Here is a 21,689-nt window from a genome sequence, read left to right on the forward strand (position 1 = left end):
TTGCTGGGGGTTAGAGGGATGGCAGAGATAGGAGGAAAGGTAGAGCGTTGTTTAATAGCATAGCAAGGGAGTGTCATGATGCTAAACAGAAGAAAAGGGAACCTAATTGAAGAACAGGACTGGGAAAAACTCAGAGAGGACACCATGATGTCACATAGACATTCCTGGTACTAAGATATAAAACAGGCAGCCCATATTCTACAGATCATTTTCCTGCCACTGGAAGCAATTAACACATTTGATAGTTTAAGAACTGAACTTTCAGACAAGCATAAGCCAGTGGTTATCATTACTCCTAGCTCTGCCCATTTTTAACTGCATGCCCACTCCACTAATAAATGAGAATCTCCTTGATTGGCATCTTGCCCACTATTAAAATGGTTACTGGTAAATTCTGATTTACTAGGTTTAAGAGCCTCTGGCACGTGTAAACATAAACACCTTTGAAAAACCAACATTATCTTCTCTGAAGCAAGAAGATTTTTGAGCATGACATCTAGGACTAAGAACAACCTGGGACACATATTAAAATAAGATCCAGAGCAGATCTGACAAAAATAAAACATGAATCCTCTGATATGAGTTTAAGAACAAAATAAAAGTTAGAAAATCTTTGGCCAAATCTCACATATAAAACAAATATCCCTTTAAAACTTGTTGCAGCATATTACAGATCTCTAATATCTGAATATTTATCTAATCATGGATAGGATAATTTATGCTTATTTCCTTATTTCCTCCATTTCATCTCTTTGTAGGATGCCCTTCTGGTGTAGGTGAACCATAGTCCATACAATGTCATCTATTTGGTGAGTACTTTTGGTTCTGAAGATTTTATAACATACAATCAAGTATGAAATCTATGTCTAATAATCTGTGACACTCACATATGTTCACCTTCAGAAACCTCAGGTCTAAATGCCTTAACCAGTCAATCATTACATTAGGGGAGCATATACACTCTTTATGGACACCATGAATTTTATAAATAAGTACAATGAGAATGTAAGGCAACCTAACATTTATGCAAATAATTTGTCCATCAATAGTTATAAAACGTAACATAGGTTCAAGAATATGAAACTTCCCAAAGCGGTGTGTCTTATGAACACATGTAAGGAAGTATTCTTTCAAAGAACAAGCCTGTGGGGTAATTCTGCTAATTGATAAATGTCTGGTCTGCACAGATCCTTTGAAAAACATACGTTTCTCATATATGCTATGAATAAATGTGTTCCCATAGAGTTAATGGTATGTTAGGTGCTATATTTCACATTGGATATTAAGTTGTAGTTATTCAAGCTATGTTAAAAAGCTACTGTTTATAGTTTTATATATTTATTTAGAATACTGCCAAAGCCTATATTCATAATATGAACATAAAATCACACAAAACAATAATTTAAAAGATGCATAGTCTTATTATATTTTTAATGATTAAGGTTTAGAGATTTTTTCTTACGACCCTTGGGATTTTCTGAACCTAGATTTAAATTTAAGCCTGCTCTAATGACCCTGACAAGAATGCCTAAGAGATATATTGAAATCAAGATCTAGAATATATGACATCACTGTGTATCTATCATATTTAATATAATTATTTATATCTCTTTGATACGTTTTTGGTTACAAGTGCATATCGTAGTTAAAGAATGCCTTACAAAATGATAGGTATGTTCTTGGGTAGGAAAAAGATTTAGAATGCTTCTCCTTCCATTTAAAGATGACATGAACTCCATCTTCATGCTGTGATCTACCAATTATTGGTACCTAAATACATAGTCTTCCCAAATGATAACCCTGTAAAACTTTATTTCCTTGACCCCTCTGCTCTAATACCACTTTTCAAATACTACAGTAAGAATGAAAATAAAATACAGAATTACCCAGCATGTTAAACTACTATTCCCAAAAACTGTCCTATGAAATTACATGTGTGATAATAAATATACCTTTGAAAACCCTAAACTTGTACAAATGCTGAATTAGTACAAAATATTATTAAATGAAATCTCTCTTCAAAACTTCCCTTATATTTTCATTAAATTAGTTATTGAATTTTCATTACAAATATGGCTACCTATATTAGGGTTCCTCAAAGAAGTAGAATGAATATAATGTATGTACATATATAGAGCGATGTTTATTTTAATGAAATGGCCCACACAACTGTAGGGGCTGGCAAGTTTGAAATTCTCAGGGTAGTTCAGCAGGCTGGGCATTCCAGCAGGAGCTGATGTTGCTGCCTTGAGTCTAAAGGCAGTCTGAATGCAGAATTCTTTCCTCTTCAGAGAATGTCAATCTTCTTTTTTTATTGAAATATAGTTGATTTACAATGTTGTGTTAACTCCTGCCGTACAACAAAGTGTTTCAGTTATACATATATATATATATATTCTTTTTTAATATTATTTTCCATTAATGGTTTATCATAGGATATTAAATACAGTTCTCTGTGCTATACAGTAGAATCTTGTTGTTTATCCATTCTATGTATAAAAGCTTACATCTGCTAACCCCATCCTCTCACTCCACCCCTCCCCCAACCCCTTCCCCCTTGGCAACCACCAGTCTGTTCTCTATGTCTGTGATTCTGTTTCTGTTTCACAGATAGGTTCATTTGCGTTATATTTTAGATTCCACATATAAGTGATATTATGTGGTATTTGTCTTTCTCTTTCTGACTTACTTCACTTAGTATGATAATCTCTAGTTGAATCCATGTTGCTGCAAATGGCATATTTCATTCTTTTTTATTCCATTGTATATATGTACCTCATCTTCATCCATTCATCTGTCGATGGACATTTAGGTTGTTTCCATGTCTTGGCTATTGTAAATACTGCTGCTATGAACATAGGGGTGCATGTATCTTTTTTAATCAGAGTTTTCTCTGGATATATGCCAGGATTGGGATTGCTAGATCATATAGTAATTCTATGTTTAGTTTTCTGAGGAACCACCATACTGTTTTCCACAGCAGCTGCACCAACTCACATTGCCACCAACAGTGTAGGAGGCAGAGAACCTCAGTCTTTTCTTTTAAGGCTTTCAACTGATTGGGTGAGGTCTACCCACACTGTGGAGGGTAATCTGCTTTATTCAAAATCTACTGATTTAAATGTTAATCACATCTAAAAAACAACTTCACAGCAACATCAACAGAATGGTATTTAACCAAACAACAGGGCACCATAGGTTAGCCAAGTTTATATATAAAATTAATGATTACACTATCTAAGTCAGCGTGTTTCCCCTGTCTTCCTGAAAATCACACCAAAGCAACAAGGCAAAGAAACACCAGCCTGTAACCTCAATTTTCAGGAGAATAAGGATGCAGCTATAATAAGTTGCCTCCATCATACATGTGAAAGCTGCCAAAAGAAGTTTAGATGGTTAGAAGACATGAAGGAAGAAATCAAGGTGAGATGGCCAGGCTGTTCTCTGACAGCATCAACAGCAGGTGAGGGGCTCACTCAGAAGTGCAAAAGCTATATCTCTTGAGAAGGAGAGAACATGACCTCTGAACCAAGCATGATAAGAGAAATTGAAGACACGGGAAGTTGTAGGAGTACACAAAGACACACAAAGGAGACACAATTGTAGGAAGCAGTCTGTCTCTATGGCAGCAGGAGGAGAGACTAAGTCGTGAAGTCTGGAATGCTGCCTAAGATCTTTTCACATCCCACTCCCATAGGAACAATCTACAAATAGCTAGTTTAGGAAAATCCAACTTATTCAGTGATATATACTATAAGAGGATGTGGCACAGAATCAATATATAAATACTGTAAAAATGTAGTAAAGATCACAAAATTAACCAAAAGATTTTAAAAACTCATATTCTTTCATCTTCTACTCCATATACTCCAGGGCTCTCTCTCCAACTCACTCAAACAAAAGCTCAACTTTAAAAAACCTCCAAGACCCTATATGATCTCACATCCCATTACTTCTGACTTCCAAACCTCTCTGTCCCCTGACCTTCTTTCTTTTCCAAGAAAACTCCAGGCATAGTCATCTCTCAGACTTTTTTATGGCTCTTTTCTCTCCCTAGCATATTCTTCCCCAGATATCCATATAGCTCACTATCTTAGCTCCTTCAAGTTTTAATCAATTATCAGCTCCTGAAAGTGATTGTCACAGGTGACATTATTTAAAACTGTGACCAACACATGGACATTCCTTATTCCTCTTCTCTGAATTGTATTTTCCTGCATAACACAATTCACAATCTGATATATTAAATATTTTCACAAATTTTTATTGCATTTTGTTTTACTTGTTGCTACATCCTCAGTGCCTGCAAATAAAATTCACAATATATTGTTACATACTGAATGGCTGAATGAGTAAATGAATGCACACTCTTCAGAAAATGTTTCCACAGAATGGATAGAGAGCAAGGCCAAGCATATCACTAAAATTAAGAAAACTGAATTAAATCATCACCCTAGGAAGGAAATTCATAAAGGACAAATTTCAGAACTTAGGGCAGAGATAGGGGAACAACAGAAAAAGTTGCAGCAAGAACTGGTGGAAGAAAGGAATAAGTAGGAAAAAAAGAAACATCACATATAGAAAAATGGAATTTGAAGAAGCACAAAAATAGATACCTTAGTAAACCCAATAAGGAACATATGAAATAGAAACAAGTAAAGTAAGCAAAAAAGTAATGGAAATTAACTATTTACATAGATTAGAATAAAGAAAATGTAATGAAATACCATGCAGTAATACAAGGGAAAAAATTATACACACAATATAGATGAAAAAAGCCAGATATAAAGCCTACATACTATATGACTTCATTTATATGAAATTCTAGAAAAGATGAAATGCTGGTAACAGCAACATAGATCAGAGATTGCGTGAGGGCAGGAATTGACTGCAAACAACATGACAGAAGTTTGGGGGGGTCATGGAAGTGTTCTAAAATTGTCATTGCACAACTGTATACATTTGCCAAAACTCATAGAACTCTGTACTTACACTAAAAAATATACCTCAATATATTGTTTTTGTTTAAGGATTAGAGAGAAAATAATTGATTTAGAAAAGAGGCAAAGAGCATCTAATACACACATAATTGAAATTCTCTATGAAGAAAATTGAAATAACATTTAAATACATAATATCAAGAAAACTTTTTGAAATTTATTTTTATTTATTAATTTATTAAATAAACAATATCATTTATTATATACCAATCACAGTATTAAACATCCTTTAAAGGTTAATTCAATCTCATAACAACCCTCTAAGGCAAATCCTATTATTTTCCCTACTATGCAGATGAGGAGACTGAAATGCAGATAATTATCTCAAGTCTCAGCTAATAAGTGACAATGTCCTAGTTATTTACATATTAAAAGGACACATTATATGCCAAAGCAAACTGAGTAGGATGCTCAACAGCCAGACAGAGGTTAGTAAAATTACTAGACCTTAACTATACAGCATCGAAGAGAAAATAACTGGATATTTATAGGGAGAAAAATAAGGCTGGCTTCAGATTTCTATTTAGAAATACTTAATGCCAGAATACAGTGGAAAACTTATAAGATAATAAAAAAATGAAGAAACCATTTACAAATTTTATAGTAACTGCAAATGTCATAAAGATATTAAACTAAACATGAAAAAATTCAGAAAATATTATCTACATGAGTTCCTCTTACAACCATAAAATTCAACAAACAAAATGATAATAGGGAAATTTAGACTAAAATGTTGGGTGGTGTATTAACAGCATTCTCCAGAGAAACAGAAGCAATAAAATATAGGATTTATTATAAGGAGTTGACTCACATGATTTTGGAGGCTGGCAAGTCCAAAATCTGCAGGGTGGGTCAGTAGGCTGGAGAACAAGGAGAGCCAATATTCCATTCAAGTCCTAAGTCAGGCTGCTGTAGACAGTCTGAAGGCAGTCTGCTGGAGAATTCTCCCTTGCTTGGGGGAGACCCTTCTGTCCTTTTGTTCTATTCAGGCCTTCAACTGATTGAATTGAAGGCCCACCTACATTATAGAAGACAATATTCTTTACTCAAAGTCTACCCATTTAAATATTAATCTCATCCAAAACACTGTCACAGAAATATCCAGAATAATGTTTGACAAGGTATCTGGGCAGTCCATGGCCCAGCCAAGTTGATACATAAAATTAACCACCACAGGTGGTAGAAACAATATTCTGTGATGAAAAGGCAATGAATTAGAAATTAACAAAAAAGTAAATGTATATATCTATAAATCTGGTTATGGAAAAACCTCTCTTAATTCCAGTTAAGTGCTAATCAAAATTGTAGAACTTCTAAAAAGCAAAGATAATACAAAATACTCCATATATGAGTATATGGAATATAGATAAGCAGGCTTATATACTTTTATCAGTTAAAAAGAAAGAATGCCCAGCCTTATATACTTTTATAAGTTAAAAAGAATGTATTAAGTAATATTAGAATAGTAAGAAATACGGAAATAAATTGAAAGCAAGCATAAGGAAAGAATAAAAACAAACAAAAAACAAATTAATAAAAACAAAAGAAAGAATTAATAAAAACAAAATTAGAATTAAATGAGATAAAAATGGTCAAAATCCAAAAACTGCTTCTTTGAAGAAAAAATCAACAATAAAACATTAAAGTCACTAGCTAATCAAGATCAATTGGAAGAAAGCATATAACAGGAAGGCAAATGATGAAATGTCACAAAAGACACAAAAAATAGAAGAAATTGGGTGATTGATAAGTGCTGTGTTGATACTATAAAAATAAATTTGAAATCTGAATAACAGATATTTTCCTAAGAAAAATAATTTGTCAAAACTGATGTTGAAAACCAGAAAATCAGAAAAGGTTAATTTCGGGCTTCCCTGGTGGCGCAGTGGTTGAGAGTCCGCCTGCCAATGCAGGGGACACAGGTTCGTGCCCCGGTCCAGGAGGATCCCACATGCCGCAGAGCGGCTGGGCCCGTGAGCCATGGCCACTGAGCCTGTGTGTATGGAGCCTGTGCTCCGCAACAGGAGAGGCCACAACAGTGAGAGGCCCATGTATCACAAAAAAACAAAAGAAAGAAAAGGTTAATTTCCATAAAGCAATTGAAAGAAAAATGGTCAAAGATTAATCCTCCTAGAGAGCAGTAGAGTCAAAGGGCTTCACAGGAGAATTCCAACAAATGTTCAACAATCAGACTATTGAAATGCTATTAAACTCCTTCAGGCTTAAAAAAGAAAGCAAGCTTATAAAATGAATATGACATTGATACTAAAGTCTCATTAAGGCTGTACTTTACAACAAACTATAGAGTACTGCATGTCAAGATGGCGGCAGGGGAGGATGTGGAGTTCACGTCTGCCCAAAATTAGGGCGCCTTCTGGACACTGGTGGGGGACCTTGATGCCCAAGGAGACAGGAGGGACACCCAAGTGACTGGGTAGGACGAGGGGGGAGTGAGGAGGGAGGAGAAGTGGAGGCCAGACACGACTGGCACCTCTGAGGAGTGGCTGGGAGGGAGGAGGAGTTTCCATGCCTAGAGGTACCCTTGGGGGCTCGGAGGATTGGGGGGAGCATGTCTAGCATCTCCCCTGCCCAATTGGCCCGGGAAGCCTGCAGGGCTCACAGGCTGGGTCCTTGGCCCTCCAAGGCCCCTTCTGGGCTGTGTTGGTCCTAGGGGCATAGGATGGAGTTGGGGTGAGAAGAGCAGAGGTGGGCGGGAGGGCTTCTCCAGGACTGGAGGATCAAGGGAGGCTCAGAAGGTGTTTCCCCTGCCCATTCAGGCCCCAGGAATCCTTCTGGGCTCCCAGGCCTGGTCCTCCATTCTCCGGGGCCCCCTCTGGCCTCATGGGTCCTAAGGGCATGGGGGGGGATGAGTAGAGGTGGACAGTGGGAGGGGAGCCTCCAGGACTGGAAGATCAGGGGAAGTGTGACAGACATTTCCTCCACCCGCTCTGGCCCCAGGAAGCCTGCTGGGCTCCTGGGTCTGGTCCTCTGGCCTCCGAGGCCCCCTACAGCTGTGGTGGTCCTAGGGACGTAGTAAGGAGGGAGGAGAGGGGAAGAGGAGGAGAGGCAAATGGGGGGATCATCCATGGCTGGGGGATCAGGGGAGGTGCTGCAGGCGTTCCCCCCATGAACTCGGCTCCAGGAAGCCTGTTGGGCTTACAGGTCTGGTCCCCTGCCTTTCAGGGTTCCCTCTGGCCATGTGGGCATAGGAGGGACATAGGAGGGAAAGGGTAGAAGAAGAAGAGAGCCCAATGGGGAGGGGCCCTCTGGGATCAGAGGATCATGGGGGGAACATGCCTAGCGTTTCCCCCACCCACTTGGGCCCATGAGCCTGCTGGGATCCTGGACCTGGTACTCCACCCTCCAAGGCCAGAGGTATGCCTGGGACCCTCCTGCTGGGCTGAACCTAAGCCCCAACCCCAACGCCCCGAGGGCCTTTTCCAGCCCTGTGGGTCCTAAGCATAGGCCCCGCCCACCACCTAAACACCACCCTGCCTAAGCCCCACCCCCCACAGCCAACACCTTTTCTGTCTTTTTTTTTCTATTTTTGTCTTTTTTTTTTACTATTGTAGTTCTGTTTTACCTTCCAGTTGTTGTTTCATCTATATTTTTATTTTTTTTACTCTTTCTAACATATCTGTTAGTTTTTAATTTTATTTTTTAGTTTTTGTTATTGTTCTGCTCCCTTTCTTCTTTTTCTTTCTTTTTTTTTTTTTTTTTCTTTTGCTGCCCTGCACGGCTTGCAGGATCTTGCTTCACAAGCCAGGGGTCAGGTCAGAACTCCGAGTCTGAACCACTGGACTAACAGAGAACCTCAGACCCCAGGGAATATTCACTGAAGTGAGGTCTCCTGGAAGTCTTCATCTTGGCCCTAAGACCCAGCTCTACCCAACAGCCTACAAACTCCATTGCTGGAAGCCTCAGGCCAAACAACCAGTAAGACAGGAACACAATCCCACCCATCTAAATAATTAAATAAATAAATAAAGACAACAAAATATGTCACAGATGAAGGAGCAAGGTAAAAACCTACAAGACCAAATAAATAAAGGGGAAATAGGCAACCTACCAGAAAAAGAATTCAGAGTAAAGATGATCCAGAATCTCAGAAATAGAATGGAGGCATGGACTGAGAAAATACAAAAATGTTTAAAAAAGATCTAGAAGAACTAAAGAACAAACAAACAGAGATGAACAACACAATAACTAAAATGAAAAATACACTAGAAGGAAACAATAACAGAATAACTGAGGCAGAAGAACGAATAAGTGAGCTTGAAGACTGAATGGTGGAAATAACTGCCAAAGAGCTGAATAAAGAAAAAAGAATGAAAAGAATTGAAGACAATCTCAGAAACCTCTGGGACAAAACTAATTGCACCAACATTCAAATTATAGGGGTCCCAGAAGAGGAAGAGAAAAATAAAGGGTCTGAGAAAATATTTGAAGAGATTACAGTGGAAAACTTCCCTAAAGTGGGAAAAGAAATAGTCCACCAAGTCCAGGAAGTGCAGAGAGTCCCACACAGGATAAACCCTAAGAGAAACACACCAAGACATATATTAATCAAACTAACAAAAATTAAATTCATAGAAAATAATATTAAAAGCAGCAAGGGAAAAACAAAAACTAACATACAAAGGGATCCCCATAAGGTTATCAGCTGAGTTTTCAGCAGAAATTCTGCAGGCCAGAAGGGACTGGCAGGATACACTTAAAGTGATGAAAGAGAAAAACCTACAACCAAGATTTCTCTAACTGGCAACGGTCTCATTCAGATTCAGTGGAGAAATCAAAAGCTTTTCAGACAAGCAAAAGCTAAGAGAATTCAGAGAATTCAGCACCACCAAACCTGCATTACAGCAAATGCTAAAGGAACTTCTCTAGGTAAGAAACACAAAAGAAGAAAAAGACCCACATAAACACATCAAAAACAATTAAGAAAGTGGTAATAGGAACATACATATTGATAATAACCTTGGATGTAAATGGAATAAATGCTCCACCCAAAAGACACAGACTGGCTGAATGGATACAAAAACAAGACCCATATATATGCTGTCTATAAGAGACCCACTTCAGACCTAGGGACACATTCAGACTGAAAGTCAGGAGATGGAAAAAGATATTCCATGCAAATGGAAATCAAAAGAAACCTGGAGTAGCAATACTCATATCAGATAAAATAGACTTTAAAATAAAAACTATTACAGGAGACACAGAAGGACACTACATAATGATCAAGGGATCAATCCAAGAAGAAGATATAACAATTATAAGTGGAGAAAAGACAGCCTCTTCAATAAGTGGTGCTGGGAAAAACTGGACAGGTACATGTAAAAGTATGAAATTAGAACACTCCCTAACACCATATACAAAAATAAACTCAAAATGGATTAAAGACCTAAATGTAAGGCCAGACACTATCAAACTCTTATAGGAAAACATAGGCAGAACACTCTGTGACATAAATCACAGCAAGATCCTTTTTTGACCCACCTCCTAGAGAATGGAAAACCATGAAGAAATGGACAAATTCTTGGAAAGGTACAATTTTCCAAGACTGAACCAGGAAGAATTAGAAAATATAAACAGACATATTACAAGTAATGAAATTGAAACTGATTAAATATCTTCCAACAAACAAAAGTCATGGACCAGATGGCTTCACAGGCAAATTCTATTAAACATTTAGGGAAGAGCTAAGACTGATCTTTCTCAAACTCTTCCAAAAAATTTCAAAGGGAGGAACACTCCCAAATTCGTTCTGTAAAGGCACCATCACCCTGATACCAAAACCAGACAAAGATATCACAAAAAAAGAAAATTACAGACCAATACCACTGATGAACATAGATGCAAAAATTCTCAATGAAATACTAGCAAACAGAATCCAACAACATGTTAAAAGGATCATACACCATGATCAAGTGCGATTTATCCCAGGAATGCAAGTATTCTTCAATATATGCAAATCAATCAATGTGATTAACCATATTAACAAATTGAGGAATAAAAATCATATGATCATCTCAATAGATGCAGAAAAAGCTTTTGAAAAACACCCATTTATGGTAAAAACTCTCCAGAAAATGGGCATATAGGGAATCTACCTCAACATAATAAAAGTCATATATGACAAACCCACAGCAAACATCATTCTCAATGGTGAAAAACTGAAAGCATTTCCACTAAGATCAGGAACAAGACAAGGATGTCCACTCTTGCCACTCTTATTCAACATAGTTTTGGAAGTCCTAGCCATGGCAATCAGAGAAGAAAAAGAAATAAAAGGAATGCAAATTGGAAAAGAGAAGTAAAACTGTCACTGTTTGCAGATGACATGATACTATACATAGAAAATCCTAAAGATGCCACCAGAAAACTACTAGAACTAATCAATGAATTTGGTAAGGTTGCAGGATACAAAATTAATACACAGAAAGCTCTGGCATTCCTATACACTAATGATGAAAACTCTGCAAGAGAAATTAAGGAAACACTCCCATTTACCACTGCAACAAAAAGAATAAAATACCTAGGAATAAACTTACTTAAGGAAGCAAAAAACTTTTACTCAGAAAACTATAAAACACAGTTGAAAGTAATCAAAGATGACATAAACAGATGGTGAAATATACCATGTTCTTGGATTGGAAGAACCAATATGGTAAAAATGACTACACTACCCAAAGCAATCTACAGATACAATGCAATCCTTATCAAACTACCAATGGTATTCTTCACAGAACTAGAACAAAAAATTTTACAATTTGTATGGAAACACAGAAGCCCCCACATAGCCAAAGCAATCTAGAGAAAGAAAAACAGAGCTGGAGGAATCAGGCTCCCTGACTTCAAACTATACTATAAAGCTACAGTAATCAAGACAGTATGGTATTGGCACAAAAACAGAAATATAGATCAATGGTACAGGATAGACTAGTCCAGAGATAAACCCATGCACATATGGTCACCTAATTTATGACAAAGGAAGCAAGAACATACAATGGAGAAAAGACAGCCACTTCAATAAGTGGTGCTGGGAAAACTGGACAGCTACATGTAAAAGAATGAAATTAGAACACTACCTAACACTATACAAAAAATAAATAAATAAACTCCAAATGGATTAAAGACCTAAATATAAGACTGGACACTATAAAACCCTTTGAGAAAAACATAGGCAGAACACTCTTTGACATAAATCACAGCAAGATCTTTTTTCACCCACATCCTAGAGTAATGGAAATAAAAACAAAAATAAACAAATGGGAGCTAATGAAACTTCAAAGCTTTTGCACAGCAAAGGAATCCATAAAAATGATGAAAAGGTAACCCTCAGATTGGGAGAAAATATTTTCAAATGAAGCAATGGACAAAGGATTAATCTCCAAAATATACAAAGAGCTCGTGGAGCTCAATATCAAAAAAAAACAACCCAATTAAAAAATGGGCAGAAGACCTAAATAGACATTTCACCAAAGAAGACACACAGATAGCCAAGAGGCACATGAAGAGATGCTCAACATCACTAATTATTAGAGAAATGCAAATCAAACTACAATGAGGTATCACCTCACACTGGTCAGAATGGCCATCATCAAAAAATCTACAAACAATAAATGCTGGAGAGGGTGTGGAGAAAAGGAAACCCTCTTGCACTGTTGGTGGGAATGTAAATTGATACAGCCACTATGAAGAACAGTATGGAGGTTCCTTAAAAAACTAAAAATAGAACTACCATATGACTCAGCAATCCCACTACTAGGCACATACCCTTAGAAAACCATAATTCAAAAGGACACATGTATCCCAGTGTTCATTGCAGCACTATTTACAATAGCCAGGACATGGAAACAACCTAAATGTCCAATGATAGATGAATGGATAAAGAAGATGTGGTACATATATACAATGGAATGTTACTCAGCCATAAAAAGGAAAAAAATTGGGTCACTTATAGAGATGTGGAGGGACCTAGAGTCTGTCATACCGAGTGAGGTAAGCCAGAAAGAGAAAAACAAATATCATACATTAATGCATATATGTGGAATCTAGAAAAATGGTACAGATTAACTTATTTGTAGGACAGGATAGAGATGTGGCTGTAAAGAACGGACATGTGAACACAGGGGGGCGAAGGGGAGGGTGGGATGAATTGAGAGATTAGGTTTGACATAAATACCCTACCATGTGTAAAATAGATAGCTGGTGGGAATCTGCTATATAGAGAGCTAGCTCGGTGCTCTGTGATGACCTAGATGAGTGGGATGGAGGTAGGTGGGAAGGAGGTCCAAGAGGCACAGGATATAGGTATACGTATAGCTGATTCACTTCATTGTACAGCAGAAACTAACACAACATTGCAAAACAATTTTACTCCAAAGGAAAAAAAAAAGAACAAAAAAAAATACTGCATGTGTAAACTAGGAAAAATGGCAGTTCATTTCTCCCATCTTTTAGAAGTGAAACTGAATTTTCTTTTCACAAAAACAAACAAAAAAACTATAGAACAATGTTACTTATAAATATTGGTGCAAAAATCCTAAATAAAATACTGAAAAAGAGAATACAGCAAAATTAAAAGGTAATTTTACCATGACTGACTACGTTTTATTACACAAATGTAATGATGATTCAAAATTAGGATATCTATTATCATAAGTAATATAAATCACCACCACAGACAATAAAAAACATTTGAAAAAATTTAGCAACCACACTTGTTAAACATTTAGTTGAGATATGTGGAATGTCATTTTTGTAGGTGAGAAAAGAAATCAAATATTGTTCAACCTAATAATACCAATTGAGATAGAAGTCAGTAGATTCATGGTAAAAGTATATCTGTCTCAGCTAACAAGTCAATGAGTTTAAACTGAGGAAGAAATCAGAGGTAAAGCATTTTGGAAGAAGCATGTAAAACTTTTACTATTTGCTAAGATATGATTGTTTATCTGTAGAATCCAAGAGAATAAACTAGAAAATTCTTACAAAAAATTCAGTAAGTTAAAGGGATATTAAACTAATATACAGAAACCAGCAGCTTTCATATATGCAAGTAACAAACAGTTAGAAAATGTAATTCAAGGAAAAAAAACCTATTTACAATATCAAGGTTAAACAGGAAAGACTAACAATAGCAAAGATGAAAAGGATCTCTTTCAAGAAAACTTTAAAGGAGCATCAAAGGACAAGGCATAGATGTAAACAAATGTCACAACATAGTATGTCATTGGATAGGGATGCTCAATATCAAAAAGATTTTCATTCTCCTTAATTTACTGTAAATTTGATATAACCTAAATAAAAATAGTAAGTATAAATTAGACAAACTAATAATCATAATAACAACTAATTAAAATGTTTAAATAGAAAAATATACAAAGAAAAATTTTGAGCAAAACTCATAAAAAAGGAAGACAATAAGGAATATGAACCTTATGAGATAACAATTTACTTATGATATATTTATAATAAATATTAGTAAATCTTCAGCATTAAAACAGTGAGGTACTGGCTCATAAATAAACAGAGAGATCAGTGGCCCAGAATAAAGCATCAAGAAATCTATACAAATATATATAAAAATGTGAAAGATGCTATAAAGTTAGCATATCAAATTGGTGAAGAAAAGATGAATTCTTCAATAAATGGCATTGGAATAAATGGATAAAAGTAAGCTGTGTTCATACCTCATCCCAGACACCAAGATAAATTCCAAACAAAGCTAATATTTAAACAATAGATTAACATACCATTGAAGAAAAGATGGATAGATTTATCTACATAAATGTAAAGAACTTCTGTAAGGCCAAATAACATATATAAATATAGTCAAAAGGAAAACAAAAAATGAAGAAACTGTTTGCTAAATCAGGTCAAAAATGTCTCAACTCTACCATATAGTTTTCTAAATATTAATATTAAAGAATTTTGTAAGAAATATGAATAAGCAAAAGAACAATAACTCAATAGATATTTGGTGAAAGGATATGATCATACAGTTTACAGGAAAGAAAATGTTCTTTTAAATGTGAAAAGCAAAGCATAAACTCAATGATAATAAAAGAAACATGCACTAATGACACAGAAATGCTACTTTTTTGGTCTATCGATTTGAAAAAGAGAATAAAATTTCATTTTACACTGTTAATAAGGTTGTGTAGAAGCCAATCTCATACACTTCTAGAGTGAGTGTGCATTCATAGTTTTATGATGATCAATTTGATAATACCTGTAAAAACTACAAATGCATATGTAGTTTGACCTAGTTAATCTTACTTCTGGAAGATTTTCCAAGGATATACCCTTGTTTTAAATAATATAACTACTAGGTTATTAATTGGATAAAATTTTTTTTAAAGATAAGTGTTGATCAATAGGGAGCTGTTTAAATTATGGTGCATTCATGTAATACAATAATATGCAACTGATAAAATGAGAAAGCACTTAAAGTGTGAATATGGACAGATTTATTGTTAAGTATCATGGTCTAGATAGCAGGTATAGAACACTAAATTTAGAAAAAAAAATAGAAAAATGATACTACATATTCATATTTACCTGTACATGCATAAAGAACCTGCTGATATTGGCTCTCTGTGGGGCTGAGGTGAGACCTGGGTGGATAGAGAGTAGGGTCAGGGAAACACTTTTTTCTCTATAACTTACATTTAATATATTTTATAAAGTTTTGGCCATGTAAAAATTTTATTTAGTAAACTAATTAAGTTTTTTTAACATATTTTACATTTTAATGCTTAATGTTGTGTGAAAATCCCTGAAACTCAACTTCCTCTTAAGTCTATGTGATAGATTTAGAGTTATGTCTTTACTCTATTTTTACATATTCATGCAACAGTTCCAGTTCTGTGTTTATTTTTGCATTGTTCTCATCTACTTTAAATTGTAGATATCTCATATTACACAGCTACCCATATGTTTATGTTTAGCATGATGCTTGCAATTTGAGTTCATATTGATTAGGAAATCTTTTTTAAAATGTTTTAAACAGTTAAAAAAACTTCAATAAAAGCAAATTTATTTTAATGTGAAAAATACAGCACCATTTCAATCCCTGAATTTTCAATCCTCCCACCCTCTTCCCCCACCCCACCAAAAAACAAGCAAACAAAAACACATAATATAGGGAATTCATTGAAAAGTCTGCCCCAACCAAGCCCATTCTCTGCTTGCCACCTCGACCACCACCCTGCACACCCATTTAGAAGTGGAATGACAGGGTAGGGTGATAAAACTTGCACTTAGCTTTGATGCCTTCCCAGACAGGGAACAAGATTGAAATGTCACTAAGGTGTCCAAAAATATTTGTTGAAACTTCTGTGTTTGATATGTGAAGAACATTTATAGTTTAGACACCATGTTGAAATTAGGATTAGATGTATCATTGATATCAGCAATCACTAAATTAGTAGCATACCTCAGCTCTAGTGGTGGGTAATCATATGTGCTGATATGGCCCTGTGAAGAACCCTGAGACTCCATAGAGAAGGAAAAAGGTACAGCTAGGCCCAAACTTCTGCTTGTCCCTACCAAGGCACCAGCTGTCTTGGACTTCTCTACACCAGACTAGCCATCAGCTAAATACCACCAAGTGACCCAGGACAGCACAACATGGGGCAGAAGAATTACCTAACCAAGTCCTACGCAAGCTCCTGACCCAGAAAAATTTGAGGTATAATACAGTTGTTTGCTATTTTAAGACACTAAGTTTTGGGGTAATTTGTTACATAACATTATATAACTGGTACAATAAATATAGGAAAAATTATTAACTGAATTAGAGATACATTTGATATATTTTCAAATGAAAACTGTTTAAATTGTTTTGACTTTCCATTTTCAAACAAGCAAAAAACCCTTTCCTAACAAACTGTTACTTAACTAAGATCAATTTTCATCTCCCTATGAGTCTTTTGTGGCTATTCAACCTCCACACAATTAGACTACTATGTCTCACATCAATTAAATGTATATTTTCATAATTCAAAGAAAACTAAAAATTTTGAAAATTGAGAAATTATTTCCCCAATGTTTGACTAGTTATTCATATCATGACAATATCAAAGACTCACAATGAGCATATTTTATTATATACCAGCCACCTCAATAATAATGATAATAATTTTTCAATAAGTCTAGTTCCTTTTCATTTTTCAGCCTATAAATCCAATATTCCTAAGACTAAAGATTTGGCAAGCCTCTGGCAGCCTGACAAGGCCCCTTTAATAACTTCTGCTTGCTAAAAACAGCAATGCTGACATGGACCTGCCTAGAGAAGGCCTGTTTAATATTAGCTTTCCATCTCAGTCCAGTGGTGTGACTGAGACTCTGAGCTACATCGCTTTGGCAAGAGAAAACCTGTTTAATTACCTTCCCCATCTGTACTTACTAAGTGGAATGATTATTAAATCTGTCTCTCTATTTCACAGTTTCAGTATACAATTCAAATATATGCCAAGAGAAATGGAGGACATAGATTCTGTAGGAGTAGACAGGACTAAAATCCTCATCACAACAGGTGTCTTGAGTATTGTTGCCTAGGGCTCTGCCAACCCTCTGTTCTCTAATATGAAACTGGAAGGTTCTTAGATGCTCTGCCAGCTTTGTAACTGAATGTAACCTTTCATCATTTATACACATTATTTTCCAGTTCATGTTCAAGGGAAGATAATAATTCTTGGTCTTTTCCTTCTTTACCTGCTGGAGAATAATTTGAGTCCTTTACTCTGAAGTCCAAAGACATGATAAAACCACAAACTTGTGTTGATCCAATTTATAAATTTTTTCCATCTGTTTCTTAGAGTTCATTGCTATCCTACTATTAATGACAGAGATGACACATGTCCCCAGAGAAGACTAAGTGACCCACTACCATTATAATTCCTGCTGTGTCATAAACGGTTTTTATGTAAGATTTATCCATGTCTATAATAACCCTGTACCTTTAAATAGCCTCTGCACACTCCTCAGAGGTATGCACCCAAGTTTGAGAAGTACCGTCTACCTTTCACTCATGCTTTTCTAAAAACATTTCTTCATTCATAAGAGCCCTTTGTTGTCTAATTTCATAACTTATATCTCATTTTTATATCACTTATCTGTTTTATAAATCACTGGTGAATTAAATCTCTTTCTTGCCTGTAGACTTTAATATAGTATTTGTTAAATTCTGCAACCGAAAAGTAAACTAGCTATTACATTTACTCCACTTGTATCAGTGACTATGGATCTCAACCTAAGTGCCAGTTTAAATAATACAGTTAATTTCCTGTAGCATTTAGTAATTAAAATTCATTTTTGTTTTGAAGTTTTGTTTGGAATTTTGAATCAGGAAGTTAGTTAATGCTATGGTGTGGCAATTTTTAGGTTAAGTGAACATAGTAAGCCATGAGAGAATTGGCCAGAGGAATGCTATATTTCCTTCTAGTCATGAATACTAGTCAGAATTTGGTGTGACAGTGCCAAATATACCTCTGAATCATAAAGATAGAGGCCTCATTGATAAGCATTTTGGGGGTTAATAGGGGGAAAACTGCACCCTTTTTTCACTCCACTAAACCGTGAGGTTTTCAGTACAAATAATGCATTGTCATTTGGGATATCTATAAAACCTGCATGACCAGCCATGTATTCCTGAGTAAACCATAGAGATTATATCAATATTGGATAAAATGTAATGATTTAAGTTATGTCCTTATACTCTTTACTGAGAGGTTTATACCAGTAATTTTCCCAAACTCTATGAAATGCCACAGACCCTTCATATAATCTTTGGGACCCAAACCATGGAGCCTGAGGAATAGTGTGATGGAGAAAAAACACTCTGGAGTTCATTCTGAGCTTGATTCTTAACTCTGTGACTTATTCTTTATGTCATCTGAATCTCATCATTTAACTTTTCTTTTTCTTGTTAACTTACTTATTTTGTCCTTTTTTGTATGCATCTCTGTGATAAATAAAAATGCCTGGGTCTCTTGCTCATAGGATGGTCACTTTTGTCTGTCAGCCTGTCAACATCCTTGTTTTTTGGGGGGTTTTCTGTACTTTTTAAATTGAGCTATAATTGACATATAACATTACATTAGTTTCAGTATATATTATATATTATGTATATAATAAACCCAGTAAACATCCATCACCATACATAATTACAAATATTTCTCCTTGTGATGAGAATTTTAAAGATCTACTCTCTCCCCAGGACTTATTTATTTTATAACTGGAAGTTTGTACCTTTTCATTTCATTCTTCTTGATATCAGTTCTTCATATGAAAAATAAAGGGTTTGTTCTAGAATAATCTTTTGAATGTTCTCTTCGAAGTTTAAAATTCAAAAAGTCAGTAAGCTTATTGTATTATTGGATGGTTATGAGGATTAAATTACTGAATTCTCTTAATATGTACAGGTTTAGCACAGCACCTGGCACAGAGCAAGTTATCACAAAGTGAGCGCTCTGTTTCCCTAATGCCGAGCCTAGCCTGTTTTATGTGACATAACTTCACACCAGCATTACCTTAGGTTCCACTGTAATTCGCTAGTTGCCATCAATATTTGGTTCTTCTTTACCTCTGGGAATGCTGAAGATTACATTTATCAGGCTTGTAAGTTGAATGTGTCACTAGTTCTGACCAAAGAAATGTGAGCAGACGAAAGGTGTATTACTTCGTGACGGAAGTGAGACATGTCTCTGTACACTTCTCCAGGCTGTCCTCCCTTCTGCTATTGGGACATGACTCAGCGGCTGCAAGTACCAAATGAATCCCCGAGTGCTTGTGTGGAGCAGAGATCCCTTACAGTCCATGCAGGATATGAGCAAGAAATAAACTTGCTGTTAAGTCGCTGAAAGTTTTGGTTGTTTTTACTGCAGCATAACAGCCTGCACTGAGTAACGTGCTGCATGCCACTCAAATTCACACACTTTCTGCCTTTCTCCATGACACTCAGGTACAGCTATTTATTTCCTCCTCCTCAAGATCATCATTAAACCACAGACCAGTTTGGTTAACAATCCATATATTTACCGCCTAAATCTCTTTCAGATATGCCCCTTGCTCTCCAGTCCTACCATCACTCCTCTGGTCCAGGCCTCTAGCTGTGCTCACCAGGTTATTCCCGTAGCCTCCCGGTGGGATCTCACTGCCTACAGATTACCCCCACTCAGATCTCTTTACCTTTGATTAAACGTAAAGTGCAATTTTGCACTTATCAGTCTCCTTTTAAAAAAATAGTTTAAATATCAGGAGTCAGAGCCCAGCAGTGTGACAAAACAAGTCTTTCCGTGACTTAATCATTCCATTCCCTACCTTTCTTTGCCTGGAAAGCTAATGTTTAGTAAATGCTGTAGTTCTGTGGTACACCATGCTGATTCACACCTTATTGACATCTTTTATGCTATTCTGTCTACTTAGAATGACCTCCCACTCATTCTTTAAGATTTGGTCATAAACATTGTCCTTGAAATCCCAGGATTTCTGTGTTGCAACCTACTGTGTTGCTACACTTACTCTGTGTATACTTCTAAGCCTGTTGTTATCCTATTATAATGAAATTGTTTGTATCTTTTCTGCCTACCAGATCCAGAGCACCTAAAGGCAAGGCTATGCATGCCATGTATCTTTCTCACCTGCCTCCACAATGCCTGCTAGTGCTCTGTAAATGTTGATGGAATATTCCTAGCTCTGAGGGTCCCTCTGCTTAATGCCTAAAACTCCCATGCTATTCTCTCTGATTCAACCTTTTCTTGTCCCCCCTCCTTGCCTCCTCACACAACCATCCTACTGATTGGGCTTCTGTTTCAGTTTTTCTGATGAGACAGAAGCCATGCCATAGACCAAGCTCTCTGGACATGGATTAGCCCTACCCTGCTTTTGTCATTTCCTCTTTTCAGAGCTACACATTTTTCCACCTGCATCCTGCTAAGAGGAGGAATATCGCCAGGAACAAACTAGTCACCTGTGATTCATGATGTAACCTCTTTCTGTCAAGCATACTCTACCTGCTGTATTAATCTTTTCATATCTAGCTGTCACCCAAGTCAGGCCCAAAGGACCATAGAGCTATCTTCTGTTTTTCAAAGGGACTCACTCTCCTGCGACAGAAACAACCATTTTGAGCATCTGCTTTTGTCCCTGCACTTTACAAAATAGTTTAGCAGGTTGCAACCCAGTTCTAAAAGAGCTTTCCTTTTTTTTTTTTAGTGGGGGTTGGGGGTTGTGAGTGGGAAGGAGAAGCAATTAAAGAAAAATATGGCAGTTCCTACTGAAGTGGTAGTAGGTGACATAGTGATATGGTCCAGAATAAAAGGAAAGTAGTTTGAAACAAAAAAATACCAGTGCATAGAGAAGCTGAGATCAGCTACAATAGTACCTGCATTGTACCTTTTCAGATTAAAGTCTTTTTAACCTGGACAATGTCCATTTTTTTCAGTTATTTCCTGCTAAAAATTTTACAAAGGGGAAATGGAATTTTATAATTAATAAATTTTATAATTAAAATACATTCATAATTTATTTTATAATTACGGTTCAGGTCACAGAAATTACGCCACTGATAGTCACTATTGCCTCTACTCAGAAAGGTCTGGCATGCTCTCAGTGATTTCTGAGTAATGTTGTTGATGATCAGTTAAAGTTAATGTTTTAGGGCTCCCCTGAAACCCT

The sequence above is a fragment of the Mesoplodon bidens genome (genome assembly GCF_964165515.1).
Source record: "Mesoplodon bidens genome assembly, chromosome: 4".
NCBI lineage: Eukaryota > Metazoa > Chordata > Mammalia > Artiodactyla > Ziphiidae > Mesoplodon > Mesoplodon bidens.